At 43.5% G+C, this 15,931-nt stretch overlaps 1 pseudogene across 1 annotated transcript; it reads right to left on the reverse strand.

The window, feature by feature from the left end:
- Window positions 1-975: 975 nt before the first annotated feature.
- LOC111948225 (Ig kappa-b4 chain C region pseudogene) lies at window positions 976-2,265 on the reverse strand (annotated as a pseudogene). Its single transcript, XR_013659062.1, has 2 exons — window positions 2,226-2,265; window positions 976-1,455 (listed from the first exon to the last, which is right to left on the reverse strand). The product of XR_013659062.1 is annotated as an Ig kappa-b4 chain C region pseudogene (transcript).
- Window positions 2,266-15,931: the final 13,666 nt, after the last annotated feature.

Here is a 15,931-nt window from a genome sequence, read left to right on the forward strand (position 1 = left end):
TTAATCAATGGTCCGCACAGTGGTGTAGCGGTTGGCACTCTCATTTCACAGTAAGGAGGTTTTGGTTCAAATCCCAGCCGGGTTCTTTCTATATGGAGTTTGCATGTTCTCCTCATGCAGATGATGGTTTTCTCCACATAGACAAACTCTCTCCCTCAGTTCAAATAAATAAATAAAAGTTGGTTAATTGGTGAGTCTACATTGACCCTTACGTGTGGATGTGAGTGTGTTGTTGTGTGTTTTTGTGTGTTTCTGTGATGGACTGACAAACTGTCTAGACTGTAGTCCACCTTCACCTGACAGTAACTGGATGGACTCCATCAATGCAGTGATGCCAACATTTACATAGCAGGTTTAGTAGATGCATGCAGGACCGGCCAGTAGCAGAGATAGAATAGAAGGATGTGAAGGACGCTGTACATCCAGGGGGAACCAGAAAGGACACTAGGACTAGTTGGTTTTTATTAGGTCTTAATAAGAAAAGAATAAACCACATGAAATGATCTGCATAACTAAGACTATTAAGTTGTTGTTTCCTTCTAGCTGAGATTCACTCAAAACGTCAACAAGTCCAAAACTTTCTGGTTCCTATGCTGCTCCAGTCATCTCCAGCTCAGCTGTGCAATATTTTATTTATAAAAATGTCACTTGTTTTATTTATTAATTTAAGCTGTTTATATTGTATTATTAATTGATGAAAAAAGTTTTATTTTTTGTTTTTGTTTCTTTTATTGTTTTTAGGTGTTGTCATGTGCTATTGAATTATTAAGACACACAAATGTCTGACACAAATTTATTACGTTTACTGACAGTGGAGTTTACTGTGAGGCAAAGAGGCAACATAGAAAATCTTGTTTAGGGCAACAAATTGTTTATGACCCTGAATGCATGGATGGATTATTGCCCTTTAAATTTATTTTACCATTTATGAAAATTAAAATGTATATATTTGTTAGAAAACCCAAATGAAACAACTTTGAAGAGTATTTTTTATTTTTCAAAATGCATTAAACAAGTAACATCTAATAAAAATGTTTTTATAACACACAAAGAAAGAAGATTAAAAACACATCAATGCAGCTGAAATCTCAGTAAAAGCAAAAACACAATAATATTGTTCCAGTCAGTCAGGTGGTGACTAGGAACACTGGTTTCTCCACAGAGTCTCTGGGACTGGAGTCTGGGAGTCCTGGGTGGCCTCACAGGTCACAGAGTCCAGCTTCTCCCACTGGTCTGCAGGGAGCCTCAGGGTGCTGCTCCAGCTGTAGAGGCCGTCCTTCTGCAGCACCCCGGGGCTCCTGCTCTCCTCCCAGCTGCTGCTGATGCTGCTGCCGCCCACCTTCCAGGACAGAGTCCAGCCTGAAGGGAAGCCATTGTTGGCCAGACACAGGAGTGTGGCCTTCCCCTCATGCATGGAGGGGGACAGCACTGTCAGCTTGGGGGGAACATGACCCACTGCATGAGGAGACACAAACAAGTTCATGAGAAATCATCCAAAGAGAACAGAAACTCTTCCTGCAGCAAAATGCTGCTTTATTTCTTCAGTTAGTTTAACACTTTTTTCAATCTTTCACTTCCTTCTTTAGGTGCTGTAACCATGGCAACAGATGAGCTTCACCAATGAACCACATCAACAAACAGGTTTCAGTCTCAACGTAAAATAAGAAAAGGATCTTTAAGATATAAACTTACTGCACTTAACTTAAAACAACCCAACTGAAAAAAAACATTTTTTTTTCACATTTGTTTATTTCTTTGGTGAGAAATAAACAGAATCATTTTTTTTAAAAGAATATTTTCAAAATGCGGTCTAACATATTCTTTAGCAGATTGTTAAATGTTAAAGATATCTAACAGAGTTCACAGATTCTGACATGAGATGAGAATAAAAGCAACAATTTGAGGTTGATACGTCTTGTTTACTTTATTTTTTTGATTACTTCAAAATTCTCACCTATGAGTATTTTGAGATGTTTTAAAACTCACACAATTATATTTTTACAGTTCCCTATACTTGTAAAACTATAAATTCACCTTTGTCGACAGATTACTGACAAATGATTTTCAAATGGAATCACGTTTATCTGCATCTGTGAATGTTTCCTGCAATATATGAATAAACTAAATCTGTGAAAATCATACAAGTAGACAAATATTAGTTTATGGTACTTAAAAAAAACACTTTTTGTTAAAACATGGATGTAAATTGCAAATAAATTACTTACAATCAACCTCCAGTCTGGTTCCTCCACCAAAAGTCCACCACAGTGATACAAACTAACTGAGTCGTCGTACAAAAACCTCTGACTGCAGAGAGACACGCTCTCTGACTTTGAACACAACAAACTCAACACAATCTGACTGGAAAACACAACGGATTGATGTGAAAAAGGTTATTACTGAAATAATAATACAAGTTTTTATTTTTTTCAGGTTTTAGCTTAATTTCTACTTAAGTTCTAATTTTGCAGATATAAAGGTTTTCTAATACGTACTAGTAGTGAAAAACGAATATTATATTTGAGCATAAATCAATATTTTTGAATCCCATCTGGAATGATTGATTGATCCATTGGTGTGAATCCTGATGACAGAGATCCATGTTCCTGTTGGAGTCAGTGGTTGCATTTCCATAGAAACACTTTGCATCAGCAGCTCCATGCTCCAGTGCTCTGGGAGACTTTATAGTCCTGAGAGTTGAAGACTGGATGACTGACAGCTGTCCTTCATCACAGCAGAAGATACAGAAATCCTCCTCCTCCTCCTCAGTCAAACCATGACTTTGATCTGCGTCCTCATCTGGACTCTCCTCTGCTTCATTCAGGGTGAGGAAGATGATGTTGGTGTCATGTGAGAATCATCTGGAGTGCAGCTGAGTTTCTCCTCAGCATCTCATGTTCTTTGTGGTTCTTCTCTCTTTGCAGGTTCTGTTGGACAAAATGTTGTTGTGACTCAGCCAGCAGCTAAATCAGTGCAGCTCAATCAAAAGGTCACTATAGACTGTAAGGCCAGTCAACAAGTAGTTCAACACTCAGGTCCACAATACTATCTTGCCTGGTACCATCAGAAATCTGGAGAAGCTCCTAAAGCTCTGATCTACAGAACATCAGACAGATTATCAGGAATCTCCTCCAGATTCAGTGGAAGTGGATCAGGAAATGGAATTGACTTCACTCTGACCATCAGTGGAGTCCAGGCTGAAGATTCAGGAGTTTATTACTGTCAGAGTTATCACTATATCAACAGTCAGTATGTGTTCACACAGTGAAAAGTCATCGTACAAAAACCTCCTTCATCAGAAAGAACTGAAACTCATTTGAATGTTTCTGCCTCAAGTTCTTTCAGAGACTGAAACACTGACTGATTTACTGTAGACACACTAAACACACAAAGAAAGACACAATTCAAAGACACTAAATACAATGATTTAGAAAGTCATTTTTAGAGACATTCATTCTTTAAAAAAAAAATGTTTTGGCCCTGAATTGATCTTCTTCTGGTGTTTTTGAAACTTTTCATTGATCAAGGTGACATCTTGAAGTTAAACCATCATGTCTGGACTTGGCAAAGTCTGTTGTTTTCTTAGAACACATTATTTCAAATGAAATTAAATCAAACTTTAATTCATTTCAATTCAATTCAAATATACTTGATTAATCCCACAAGAGGAAATGTAAGAACGTATGTAAAGAATTATCATATGATTTATTTTTATAGCACTTTTAAGCTTAACTCAAAGTACTTTGCATACAAACATAATCAAATATAAAAACAAAAGGATAAGAAAAACAAATATTATAATACAGAAACTTGGCCTTTGGACCAATGTGGGAAACAATATTTTGGGGACATTTCCACATCAGTGACCCCTCACTCAAGTTCACAGAATACACAACCACAGGACCCCCCAGATCTAATCAAAAGAGCAGGAGATCCCATTGCAGTGACCCCATTGACTGAGAAGATCAGTCACTGATGTGGAGGATCCCTCTGAGGAAAACAATAGAAATTTCCCAGAAGTCTCTGCAAAAAAATAGTATGCATCAGTGCTCAAAAGATTGGTGAGTATGGACTACAATGCATTGCGTCGGAAATATTTTTGCCGAATAACCTTAACCCTTCTGCTATCCTATGACCCCACCCTTACATTGACGTGTTCTCCCTACCATGACAAAGGTGGAAAGATTTCATGTAATCCATGGACACCAGTGAAGATCACAAATCATTGAAGGAATAAGGTTCAACACACTGTCTAGTGGGTCAAGATGACCCAACTCCCAATGTTAAAGTGCCTAGGATAGCACAAGTGTTAATCCAAGCTGAACATCCAGAGCTGCTGAGAACAGCTGCAGATGACTGACTCTGTTTTCACTCATACGGATAGTTTTTTTGGAGATCCTGATCGGAGGCGCAGCAGCCCTGTGTGGAATTAGGAAACGGCGTCAACGCGGTAAGCGGGCAGGCGCGCTAGTCAAGCGGAGGCAGCGTGGCTTACGCACCGCTCTACCAGCCATACACCTAGGAAACGTCCGCTCTCTGGCCAACAAAGTGGATGAACTGCTGCTTCTCCTAAACAAAAACTCGGATTTTCGCTGCTCCTCCGCCCTGTGCTTTACTGAAACCTGGCTCAGTGAACAGATCCCGGACAGCGCACTTCACCTGCCGGGCTTCCAGCTGCACCGCGCGGACCGCAACACCGCGCTGTCGGGGAAATCAAAGGGAGGCGGAACGTGCTTCTATATAAACGAAGGTTGGTGCACAGATGTCACTGTGCTAAAGAAGACATGCAGCCCGCACTTGGAGTCTTTTTTCATAAACTGTAGACCATTCTATTCTCCGCGGGAGTTTTCCTCGTTCGTGCTGGTCGGTGTTTACATTCCACCACAGGCGTGCGTAACGGAGGCGTTACAGCAACTCGCTGACCAGATCACAGAGGTTGAAAGAAACCACCCCGACTCTCTGGTGATTACACTCGGGGATTTCAACAGAGCAAACCTCAAGGCTGAAATACCCAAATACAAACAGCACGTGACTTGCCCCACCAGAGGCTTGAACATTTTGGACCACTGCTACACAACAATAACGGACGCATATCACTCTGTTTCCCGCGCTGCCCTGGGACTCTCCGACCACTGCCTACTCTATCTTATCCCAACCTATAGGCAAAAGCTGAAATCAGCTAAGCCCATAGTGAAGACTGGGAAGAGATGGTCAGATGAGTCAAAGTTGCAACTGCAAGCCTGCTTTGACTGCACTGATTGGAGCGTCTTCGAGGCTGCTGCCTCAGACCTGGATGAACTCACTGACACTGTCACATCCTACATCAGTTTCTGTGAGGACATGTGTGTGGAGACTAAAACCTTCTGCACATTCAACAACAACAAACCATGGTTCACTGCTAAACTGAGGCAACTACGTCAGGACAAAGAAGAGGCCTACAGGAGTGGAGATCGGGACCGGTATAAACAGGCTAGAAACAAGCTAACAAAGGAGATCAAGGCTGCAAAGAGGTCCTTCACTGCAAAGCTGACGGACCAGTTTTCTGCCAACGACTCCTCTGCAGTTTGGAAAGGCCTGCAGACCATCACCAACTACCGGAGACCATCCCCCCGCCCCTCAGACAGTTACCACCTGGCTGAGGAGCTTAACGACTTCTACTCAAGGTTTGAAAGAACATCACCTTCCCCCTCAGCCACCATCTCCATCACACAGGATCTACCCGCAATCCCAACCTCCCCCACACCTGCCCCCTCATCCGCACTGACGATCTGTGAACGAGATGTGCGTCAACAGTTCCAGAAGCAGAAGATCAGGAAGGCTCCAGGACCCGATGGAGTCTCTCCCTCCTGCCTGAAAGTCTGTGCTGACCAGCTAGCTCCCATCTTCACCAGGATCTTCAACAGCTCCCTGGAGATGTGTGTGGTACCTGCATGCCTCAAACTCTCCACCATCATTCCAGTCCCCAAGAAGTCCCCAGTCACAGGACTAAATGACTACAGACCAGTCGCCCTGACCTCGGTAGTCATGAAATCCTTCGAACGACTGGTGCTGAACCACCTGAAGGTCATCACAGAGCCTCTGCTAGACCCCCTGCAGTTTGCCTACAGAGCAAACAGGTCAGGGGACGACGCAGTCAACATGGCTCTCCACTACATCCTGCACCACCTGGACTCTGCAGACACCTACGCACGGGTCCTATTCGTGGACTATAGCTCTGCATTTAATACCATCGTCCCAGAGCTCCTCCACCAGAAGTTGTCCCAGCTCGCCGTGCCTCTCCCCACCTGTCAGTGGATCATCAGTTTCCTCACCGACAGGAGGCAGCAGGTAAAACTGGGTCGCTTCACATCCAGCACCCGGATCCTGAACACTGGCGCCCCCCAGGGGTGTGTTCTCTCCCCTCTGCTCTTCTCCCTCTACACCAATGACTGCAGATCAGGAGCCCCCTCTGTGAAACTCTTGAAGTTTGCAGACGACACCACAGTCATTGGGCTCATCCGGGACGGTGATGAGACTGCATATAGAGGAGAAGTGGAGCGGCTAGTCCTCTGGAGCAGCCAGAACCACCTGGAGCTGAACCCACTCAAAACAGTGGAGATGACAGTGGACTTCAGGAGGAACCCCTCCACTCCCCCCCCACTCACAATTCTCAACAGCACTGTCCCTTCAACAGACTCACACAGGTTCCTGGGGTCCACCATCTCACAGGACCTTAAGTGGACCGCTCACATTGACTCACTCCGGAAAAAGGCTCAGCAGAGGTTGTACTTCCTGCGACAACTCAAGAAGTTCAACCTGCCTCAGGGGCTGCTGACCATTTTCTACACTGCAATAATCCAGTCTGTCCTGACCACATCCATCACGGTCTGGTTTGGTTCAGCTACCAGACACGACAGAAACAGACTTCAGAGAATCATCAGATCTGCTGAGAGGATTATTGGTACCAGCCTTCTCCCCATTCAGGACCTGTACCGATCCCGTGCCAGGAAGCGGGCTGGCAGGATCGTAAAAGACCCCTCCCATCCTGGACACTGCCTTTTTAGCCTCCTCCCGTCAGGGCGACGCTTTAGGACACTGCGAACCAAAACCACTCGCCACAAAGACAGCTTCTTCCCCCGAGCTGTCACTCTTATGAACACCTGACTCCAGACTACTCAAGGACACTGTACAATCACATAAACTGTCCAACTGGAATTACTGCTGCTGCATTTTTCATTTTTTATTTTTTATCTTTTTGTCTTGTTATTTCAATCTATTTCCTTATTCAGTTATGTTTATTTATTCATACAGCTACCTTACACTTACCTTCTTTTATATTATTTATCCCTTTATTATTTATCCTTCTACCTTGCTAGTTTGCACGAGAGCACAAGTAACCGAAGTCAAATTCCCTGTACATGCGCTGTACTTGGCAAATAAAGTGATAAAGTGAAAAGTGAAAGTGAAAAGTTTGCATATGTGTGCTGCCTCTCTGCTTCCAGCAGTTAAGAGCTCAGTGTTGATCAGTGGCTGTCCAGACCTTTCAGAGACACTGACACACCTGCAGCACAATGAGGATGTCACTGACTCTGCTGCTGGCTGTCCTGGAGCTCCTTGTTCAGGGTAAGACTCTCTGCTGGAAACTTGGATTCATCAGGAAACAAACTTCATCACAATTCTTAGATTTCTTTCATCTGGATTCATCTCAATGACTCTTCTGTTTTTCCTTTTTTCCAGGTTCATCAGGTGAAATCACTGTGACTCAGACTCCTGGATCTCAGTCTGTTGTTCCAGGAGAAACTTTCTCCATTAGATGTCAAACCAGTTCAGGTGTTGGAAACCACATCGGATGGTACCTTCAGAAATCTGGAGAAGCTCCTAAACTCCTGATGTATGCTTCAACTCGTCAGTCTGGAGTTTCTGATCGTTTTAGTGGAAGTGGATCTGGCAGTGATTACACTCTGACCATCAGTGGAGTTCAGGCTGAAGATTCAGGAGTTTATTACTGTCAGCAGGGTTACAGCTTTCCGTTCACACAGTGAAACAACGTCGTACAAAAACCTCTTTCAGCTAAAGAGGAACTGATCTGAATGAACAGCTGCTCTCAACCTTTTGGTGCAAATTTGGATTTTCCCATAAATTATTACAAATTTTAACATCAATGAATCTACCAGAAGAAAACAATGCTTAGCATTGATAAAATTCAGATTTTTCCCCCCTCCATTTCATGTTTTTCACTTTGTTACTAGAGGGTAACACATTAATTTTTGTGTCTTTTTTAGGAGACAAACATTTTACAGCGATCTACAAACCGTACATTCACTACTTTAGATTCCATCAAAGTATCTGCATCACAGTTTTTTCCATTGGTTTAGCTCATTTCTTGAAACAGAAATTACATTCTGAAAATTCTAATATCATTTGGCAAAACAGTCTTACAATTCAGCACAACACTATAGCTCACTTGCAAAAACTAATATATCTCCCAAAACTGTTCACTCATGCTTCAAAACTAAATTCCTTTCCCATCTAAAGAGTCAGTGCCACCAAAAAGGCAAAGGTCCTTCTCAGTTGCTTTGACTCATTTCTTGAAGCAGACTGGACGATCTCAACACTCTTGGTGCTTTTGTCAAAATAATGTGGATGGTTCAGCACAACGCCATGGTTCACCTGCAAAATCTCACATCTCTCCCAAAAAAATTCACTCACGTGTCAAAACTAAATTTCCTTCTCATTTAAACAGTCAGTCCCCCCAAAATACTTTGTCCCTTTGGTCAAAATGATTAGATGTTTTGTCACTATATTCAATTCAATTCAATTCAATTTTATTTGTATAGCCCAAAATCACAACAACAGTCGTCTCGATGGGCTTCGAAGTAAAATATGGACTTAAAGGATCACGAATACAAAGAGTTCAATAGAAAAATACTAAAATGAACTAACAAACTGACTAAGCTATACTGGCATCCCTGCCCTTAGACCCCCCTTCGCGGTAAGGAAAAACTCCCAAAAAAAACGGATTCCGGAAAAAACGAAGAAACCTCAGGGGTGCCCACATGAAGGAGGGATCCTCCCCCAGGACGGACAGGCGATTTACCAGAACTCTTAGAGAAGAATTAACTTATCTAAATCTACAACTACATATATAAAGTCCAGCAGACGAGCTTCATCCAGCTGTGGCTGGGGGGACAGTCAAAGGCGCGAGTCGAGACTATAGCAGAGGATCATTGAAATATCCCTCATGTCCTCCTATCAGTCTTAGCTCAGTCCTTTATTGACAATGGTTACTGTACTGTTTTTGTATAACAGAATACAATTTTGTATAAAACAAAAAAAAGGATTTTAGGGTAAGAGTAGCTTCTTAGGTTTACAGTAACACCACACATTGGACTCATACTGCCAAGGAAATTGTAACCATTATCATTCACACACATAAAGTAACTTGCATACATCAGAGTAAAAAGAAAATATATACAGCATAATCTACTTTATAATAAAAAACACAAACAAAAAAAATTTAAAAATATGCAGCCTACAGTGCTGTAAATAATGCTTGAATTTCACAACTAACAGTTCTTCACTGGTTGCTGTCCTCACCCCCCCTCTACTGGCCATTGTCCTCACCCTGCTGGCCATCCTCACGCTGTTGTCTGTCTGGCCACAGATTCTCGTCCACATCAGAGCGTATATCCTCCCTTGCGATGCAACAAGTGAAGAAACGGCGTGCATGTCGCAACCATCCCCTACACTGATCTCCTGTAATATCCTCACACGCAGCATTCATTGCATGGAGCAGGGACTTCTGATCTTGAGCCCGATACTCAAACACTCTCCACCTCCAAGCGGAGAAAAACTCTCCTTTCCTCAATAGGATTGAGGAAAGGAGAGTAAGGTGGCAGGAACACTATGACCATCCTTGGATGAGTAGTGAACCAGGCCCTGATGAACAATTCACATTGTCCCATACAATAACATATAGTGGTAGGTGAGGCCCTATGAGACCTTTCTCATTTTCAGGGATCAAATCAAAATAATACATTTATCAAATGTTCCAAGGGTTTCATATATCGTATTCATGGTATTATGTTCTTGACTAATTTTGACAATTGAACAGACTATTGTGCCGTGGGCCGTATCCGGCCCGTCAGGTGCTATAGTCCAGCCCGCACATGAAGAGTAAAAATCATAAGGATGTTTAAAAAAGAAAGCACGTTTATAGTCCATTCCTGTGGCGAGTTATGATTTTTTTTAAAGAAATAACTAAAATGCGCAATTCCACCACTAGGGGTAGCAAAGGAAAAGCAAAACAGGTGAAACAGCAAATCTAGGGTCTAGGGCAGGGGTCGGGAACCTTTTTGGTTGAGATAGCCATAAACGCCACATATTTTTAAATGTAATTTCGAAAGAGCCATACAATAATGTAGTGTCCCTTTCCCACACTGAGGCACGGAGACTTAAACTCTTTTAAGCTTCTTTATTCTGGTTACTGCAGACCGTAACAAAAGCCGTACAACTAATTCAGCAACTCCTCAATCTCTCCCGCCGAGACGAGAACGCTTCTCCCAACTTTATATTCCCCTGCTCCCGCTCCAGCCCTCCCATTTCCCTTATTCGGCCCATAGCTGAACTCCATTGGTCCAAATTACCTAACAGGCTGAGCGACAGAACTGAGAGCCAATCAGATCTCTGCATGATGCGTTCAATGAACTCCAGAACTTTTAACGCGGCCCAAAAGCCAAGTTAAACTCAGTCCGCGACAATATTTTTAAAACTAAATATACAAGTGAATGTGTGCATTGATGTAATTTCAACATTTTTAAAGTACAATAAGTCTGTGGATTCTTTTAAATGACATTGTTATGCTGTTGCTAATAAATGATGAGTATTTCTCGTGGTAGTTTTGCTGATGGTCACCAGGTTGATACGTGGTGAGTTTCTGCTTCACGCAAGATGAGACTTTAAACATGATCGTAGGTCTGAATGTTCTGTAGATGTGACAAAGACTGCTCACATGCAGACGGGGAGCCAAACACACACTCACACACTGCAGTGTGTGACGGGCAGCGGGTTTTACGTTTTTACGATCCCTGCGCGATTCACCTGCTGCCTGTCCCCCCACCCCCACCCCCTGCTTTCCACTGCTATAAAGTACTTTAATTTATAGCAGTGGAAAAATGTTTCCCAATTAAAGTTAAAACCAATATTTTTGAATCCCATCTGGAATGATTGATTGATCCATTGATGTGAATCCTGATGACAGAGATCCATGTTCCTGTTGGAGTCAGTGGTTGCATTTCCATAGAAACACTTTGCATCAGCAGCTCCATGCTCCAGTGCTCTGGGAGACTTTATAGTCCTGAGAGTTGAAGACTGGATGACTGACAGCTGTCCTTCATCACAGCAGAAGACACAGAAATCCTCCTCCTCCTCCTCAGTCAAACCATGACTTTGATCTGCGTCCTCATCTGGACTCTCCTCTGCTTCATTCAGGGTGAGGAAGATGATGTTTGTGAGAATCATCTGGGGCCTCATTTATAAAACTTTGCGTAGGATTTGCGTCAGAAGTGGCGTATGGATGAAAACTAAGACATGCGTACGCACAGAAATATTCGGATTTATAAAACCGTGCGCACGCACATCCTACGCATCTTTCCCTTAATAAATCACAACCAATTCTAAATGCAGCATAGCTTTTGCGGCTTCATGACACGCCCATAGTTGCCCATAAATAGTCCGTGAAACGCCCACAAATGAATATTCATTGATTGCGAAACATGGCACACACCGAGAGGAAATCAAAAAAAACGTATCTTCACTCATTGTGAAGTAGAATTTATCGTTGGCGAGGTAATAATAATAATGTTACTAATGCCAAAAAGCCACGTGAGTGGCAGACGCCGTTAATGCTGTAGCCTCACAACCTCGGACCGTGGTTAAATAAAAAAGAAATGGTCGGACATCAAAGTCGAGGCAAAAAAATTGTCTGGCGCTGCATCGCCAGAGTGTGTCTGCCACGGGGGGACACCGGAGCTGACCCCTCTTGATGAGAGACAAGCGGCAAGAATTGGGGAATCCCTTAGTGGAGTGGTGACTGAGGCGCAGGGGGACGCCGACGCGCCAGATGCACCGGGTGACACCCCCCCCCCCCCCAAAAGCCCGCAGAGGTCCAACAGGACGGCTCGAGGAAGTCAGAACCGGCTCATAAGCCACTCGTCCTCGTTTGCCAGCACGTCTTCTAGCTGTCTAAAGATTTGCCACATCTTCTAAGAGGGCAAGATCAGCCATTGTGCGTCATTACGCATTGTGATGGGGCATTTTATTTCCCTCCATTTAATTACATCTGACAAGCTACAGATGTCGGTAATAATCGACGTGGAAATGGGAAATTTATCAGCGCAAATGTAATTTCTTGTTGCTTTCTGAATGGTTGAGACATACGCCATACATGGTTTTATCAAAAATAAAACAAACTAAAGGCATATGTATAAATACCATAATTCCGTAGTTTATGAAGAAATGTTTTACTATGAAAACAACTTTCCCCAGTGGACAATTAATACATCTCTCTCCATCTATCCATCTGTCTGTCTGCACCTCTATCTGCTCCGCCAGACGGACACATTAACGAGAATATCAGTTTTGTACATTATTTCATTCTGTTAACTATATTATTTATGAGGATGAATTGCACAACATGCCAATATTGCAGAATATATTTCACTTTTCTTTCTGCAAATATGTGTTCATTTGAATTTTTGTTGTAATTTTCGTTTGATTTTTTTGTTTGTTTCACTGCTGATGGATCAAACGGGTGTTCGTGTAGCTATTAATTGTAAGACTTGCTTTGTGAAGTCTTCATGTTATTTCTGAGAGGCAGTATTGTCATTTTCACTTTCACGTGTTTCTTCCATCTGCCGATGGTGTCGCCGTTTCTCATTTCACCCGTTTTTGTGCGTACGCCTGGGTCAGAGCTTGCGTGAAGGACCGCACATTTTCCCGTCAAGTTTGCTTTTTATAAATCTCAACTATTGCGTAGAGAGTGGCGTACGCCTTCTTTTGTGCGTACGCAACGTTTATAAATGAGGCCCCTGGAGTGCAGCTGAGTTTCTCCTCAGCATCTCATGTTCTTTGTGGTTCTTCTCTCTCTGCAGGTTCTGTTGGACAAAATGTTGTTGTGACTCAGCCAGCAGCTAAATCAGTGCAGCTCGATCAAAAGGTCACTATTGACTGTAAGGCCAGTCAAAAGGTAGATCACTGTTGTGATACACGATACTATCTTGCCTGGTACCATCAGAAATCTGGAGAAGCTCCTAAAGCTCTGATTTATGTAACATCAGACAGATTTTCAGGAATCTCCTTCAGATTCAGTGGAAGTGGATCAGGAAATGGAATTGACTTCACTCTGACCATCAGTGGAGTCCAGGCTGGAGATTCAGGAGTTTATTACTGTCAGAGTTATCACAGCATCAACAGTCAGGATGTGTTCACACAGTGAAAAGTCATCGTACAAAAACCTCCTTCATCAGAATGAACTGAAACTCATTTGAATGTTTCTGCCTCAAGTTCTTCCAGAGACTGAAACACTGACTGATTTACTGTAGACACACTAAACACACAAAGAAAGACACAATATTTAAACAGCAGTACCTTTATCTGAGGTGCTTGTACTAAAGTTTTTGTCAATAATGATCTTAATATTTACTAAAAAATGGGGGAGGGGAGAGAGATGCTGTAGTATCGCGAGACCCAGCGAGACGAGTGTGGTGAGTCGACTTGGCGGCGCGTAAGCATTTGAACAAACATTTTCGATCTTGTTTCATTTTTCCGCCATATTAAAATATTTCCTGCTAACTAACATAACCTGTTAAGAGTATTAAGCTTCTGTCAGCCTGGAGGACCTGGAGAATTTCATTGACGAGTGTTTTAATACCTGCAACATGGTGAAGCCCAGAACCGCCACCACCACCCCCTCCGCCAAGCGTGAACGGCCTGAGGACTCTCCCGGGGCTGTGTCCTCTCCGGGCAGCGGAATGAGCGATATCCTGGATTCGATTGACAAAAAGCTCTCCAGCTTTGATGGCCGCCTCAATTTGCTGGAGATCCTCCATAGAGAATTTCAAGGTCTGCGGGAGTCTCTGGAATTCAGCCAGCAGCAGGTGCGGGAGCTCGCAGCGGAGAACCAGGCCCTCAGAGAGACCGTGAAGACCCTGGGCAATGACACCGCCCGTCTCTCCGAGGAGAACCGATCCATAAAGGAAACCCTCCTGGATCTTCAGTCGAGGAGCATGAGGGACAATCTAGTGGTCGCGGGGGTTCCAGAAGAGGTAGGAGAAGACCCCGAAGCCACCGTGAGATCCTTTTTACAGGTCCACCTGAAGCTCCCCCAGGAGGAGGTGCAGAAGATCTCTTTCCACAGGGTTCACCGCCTCGGAGGAAGAAGGTCCGACCACCAGCGCCCGCGTCCTATTGTGGCTAAATTCGAACATTTCAAACAGAAGGAGTTGGTGAAGGGCCGCGGACGGGAACTGAGAGGCACGCATTACAGCGTGAATGACCAGTTCCCGGCAGAAATCCTCCGTAGAAGGAAGATCCTGTTCCCGCTGAGGAGGAAGCATCTTGCTGCTGGTTCGAGAGCGATTGTGGCCGTTGACAAACTGTACGTGGACGGACGGCTGTTCCGGGACCCGGAGATCACCCCCTGGCTGTGCTGAAGGCTTTCAGATCCGCGCTGAGAACATCTGCGCTGCCCAGAAGAAACCCGCTAAATTTACCTCAATGAATGGAAAACCGGATCATCAATAATCCACACCTCGATCGCAGGAAAACAGTCTTTTTTTTCTTCTTCGTCACCTCAGTCCCACTGATGTTTCTATTGTTGTTTTGTTGTTGTTTTCGTTTTCCTTTCTATCTCTTTTTTTCTTTCCTTTACTCTCCCCCCCCCCCCCCCCCCTCTCCCCCTCATTATATGTAAATCACCTGGAAGCAACTCATCCTCGGTAAGTATTTATTTATGCACGGAACGGGCGCGCGCACACAGGGGCGTGCACATGCGATCCCGCACACACACGCCGACATACTGCAATCACCTCACACAGGCTCTCATAGGACGCACGCGACACGCAGCTCACATAGCCAGAAAACGTTCACGCGCACAGCGCTTCTCAATGCGGGCATGCGCACACGGAACGGTACACAAGCACTACTTAGCTTTACACCTTTTCAGTCAGAGCAGTTATGAACAGTCTTAACATCGTTAGCTGGAATGTGCGTGGACTTGGCTCTGAGCCAAAGAGACTGAAAGTGTTAAATCACCTGGATGGTCTAAAAGCAGATATAGCTCTACTGCAGGAGACCCATTTATCAAATTCTTTGAATCACCTTATGTGCTGCTTACAATTTCCAGTTATATACTCTGCCAGTTACAACTCCAAACAACGAGGAGTTGCTGTTTTAATTAATAAAAATCTTAATTTTACTCATAAGGATACAGTTACTGACCCAGAAGGCAGATTTGTAATCATTAATATATCCATTCAGAATAAGGACTATTGTATAGTGAGTATTTATGGTCCTAATGTTGACGACTCTTCCTTCTTTCACAGATTCTTCACCTCACTCTCAGTTCACTCTGACTCCACAATCATTATAGGAGGAGACTTCAACCTTGTTTTGGACCCTGAACTTGACAGACTCAGCACAGCAGCAAACCAGCGTACATGGCGATCTGCAAGTATTCTAAAGCAGTACATGAATGATCTGGGTCTCTGCGACGCGTGGCGCTCATGTCACCCAAGCACTAAAGGGTTCACCTTTTTTTCTCCAGTTCACTATTCACACTCCCGTTTAGACTATTTATTAATCAGTAACTCTCTTTTAAAAAATATTCAAAGCTCCAATATCCATCCAATCATTATCAGTGATCATGCACCAGTCTCTGTAAACATTTCTAGGG

This window comes from Oryzias latipes, chromosome 11, assembly GCF_053564925.1.
Source record: "Oryzias latipes strain Hd-rR chromosome 11, Olatipes_Hd-rR_3.1".
In the NCBI taxonomy this organism is placed as follows: domain Eukaryota; kingdom Metazoa; phylum Chordata; class Actinopteri; order Beloniformes; family Adrianichthyidae; genus Oryzias; species Oryzias latipes.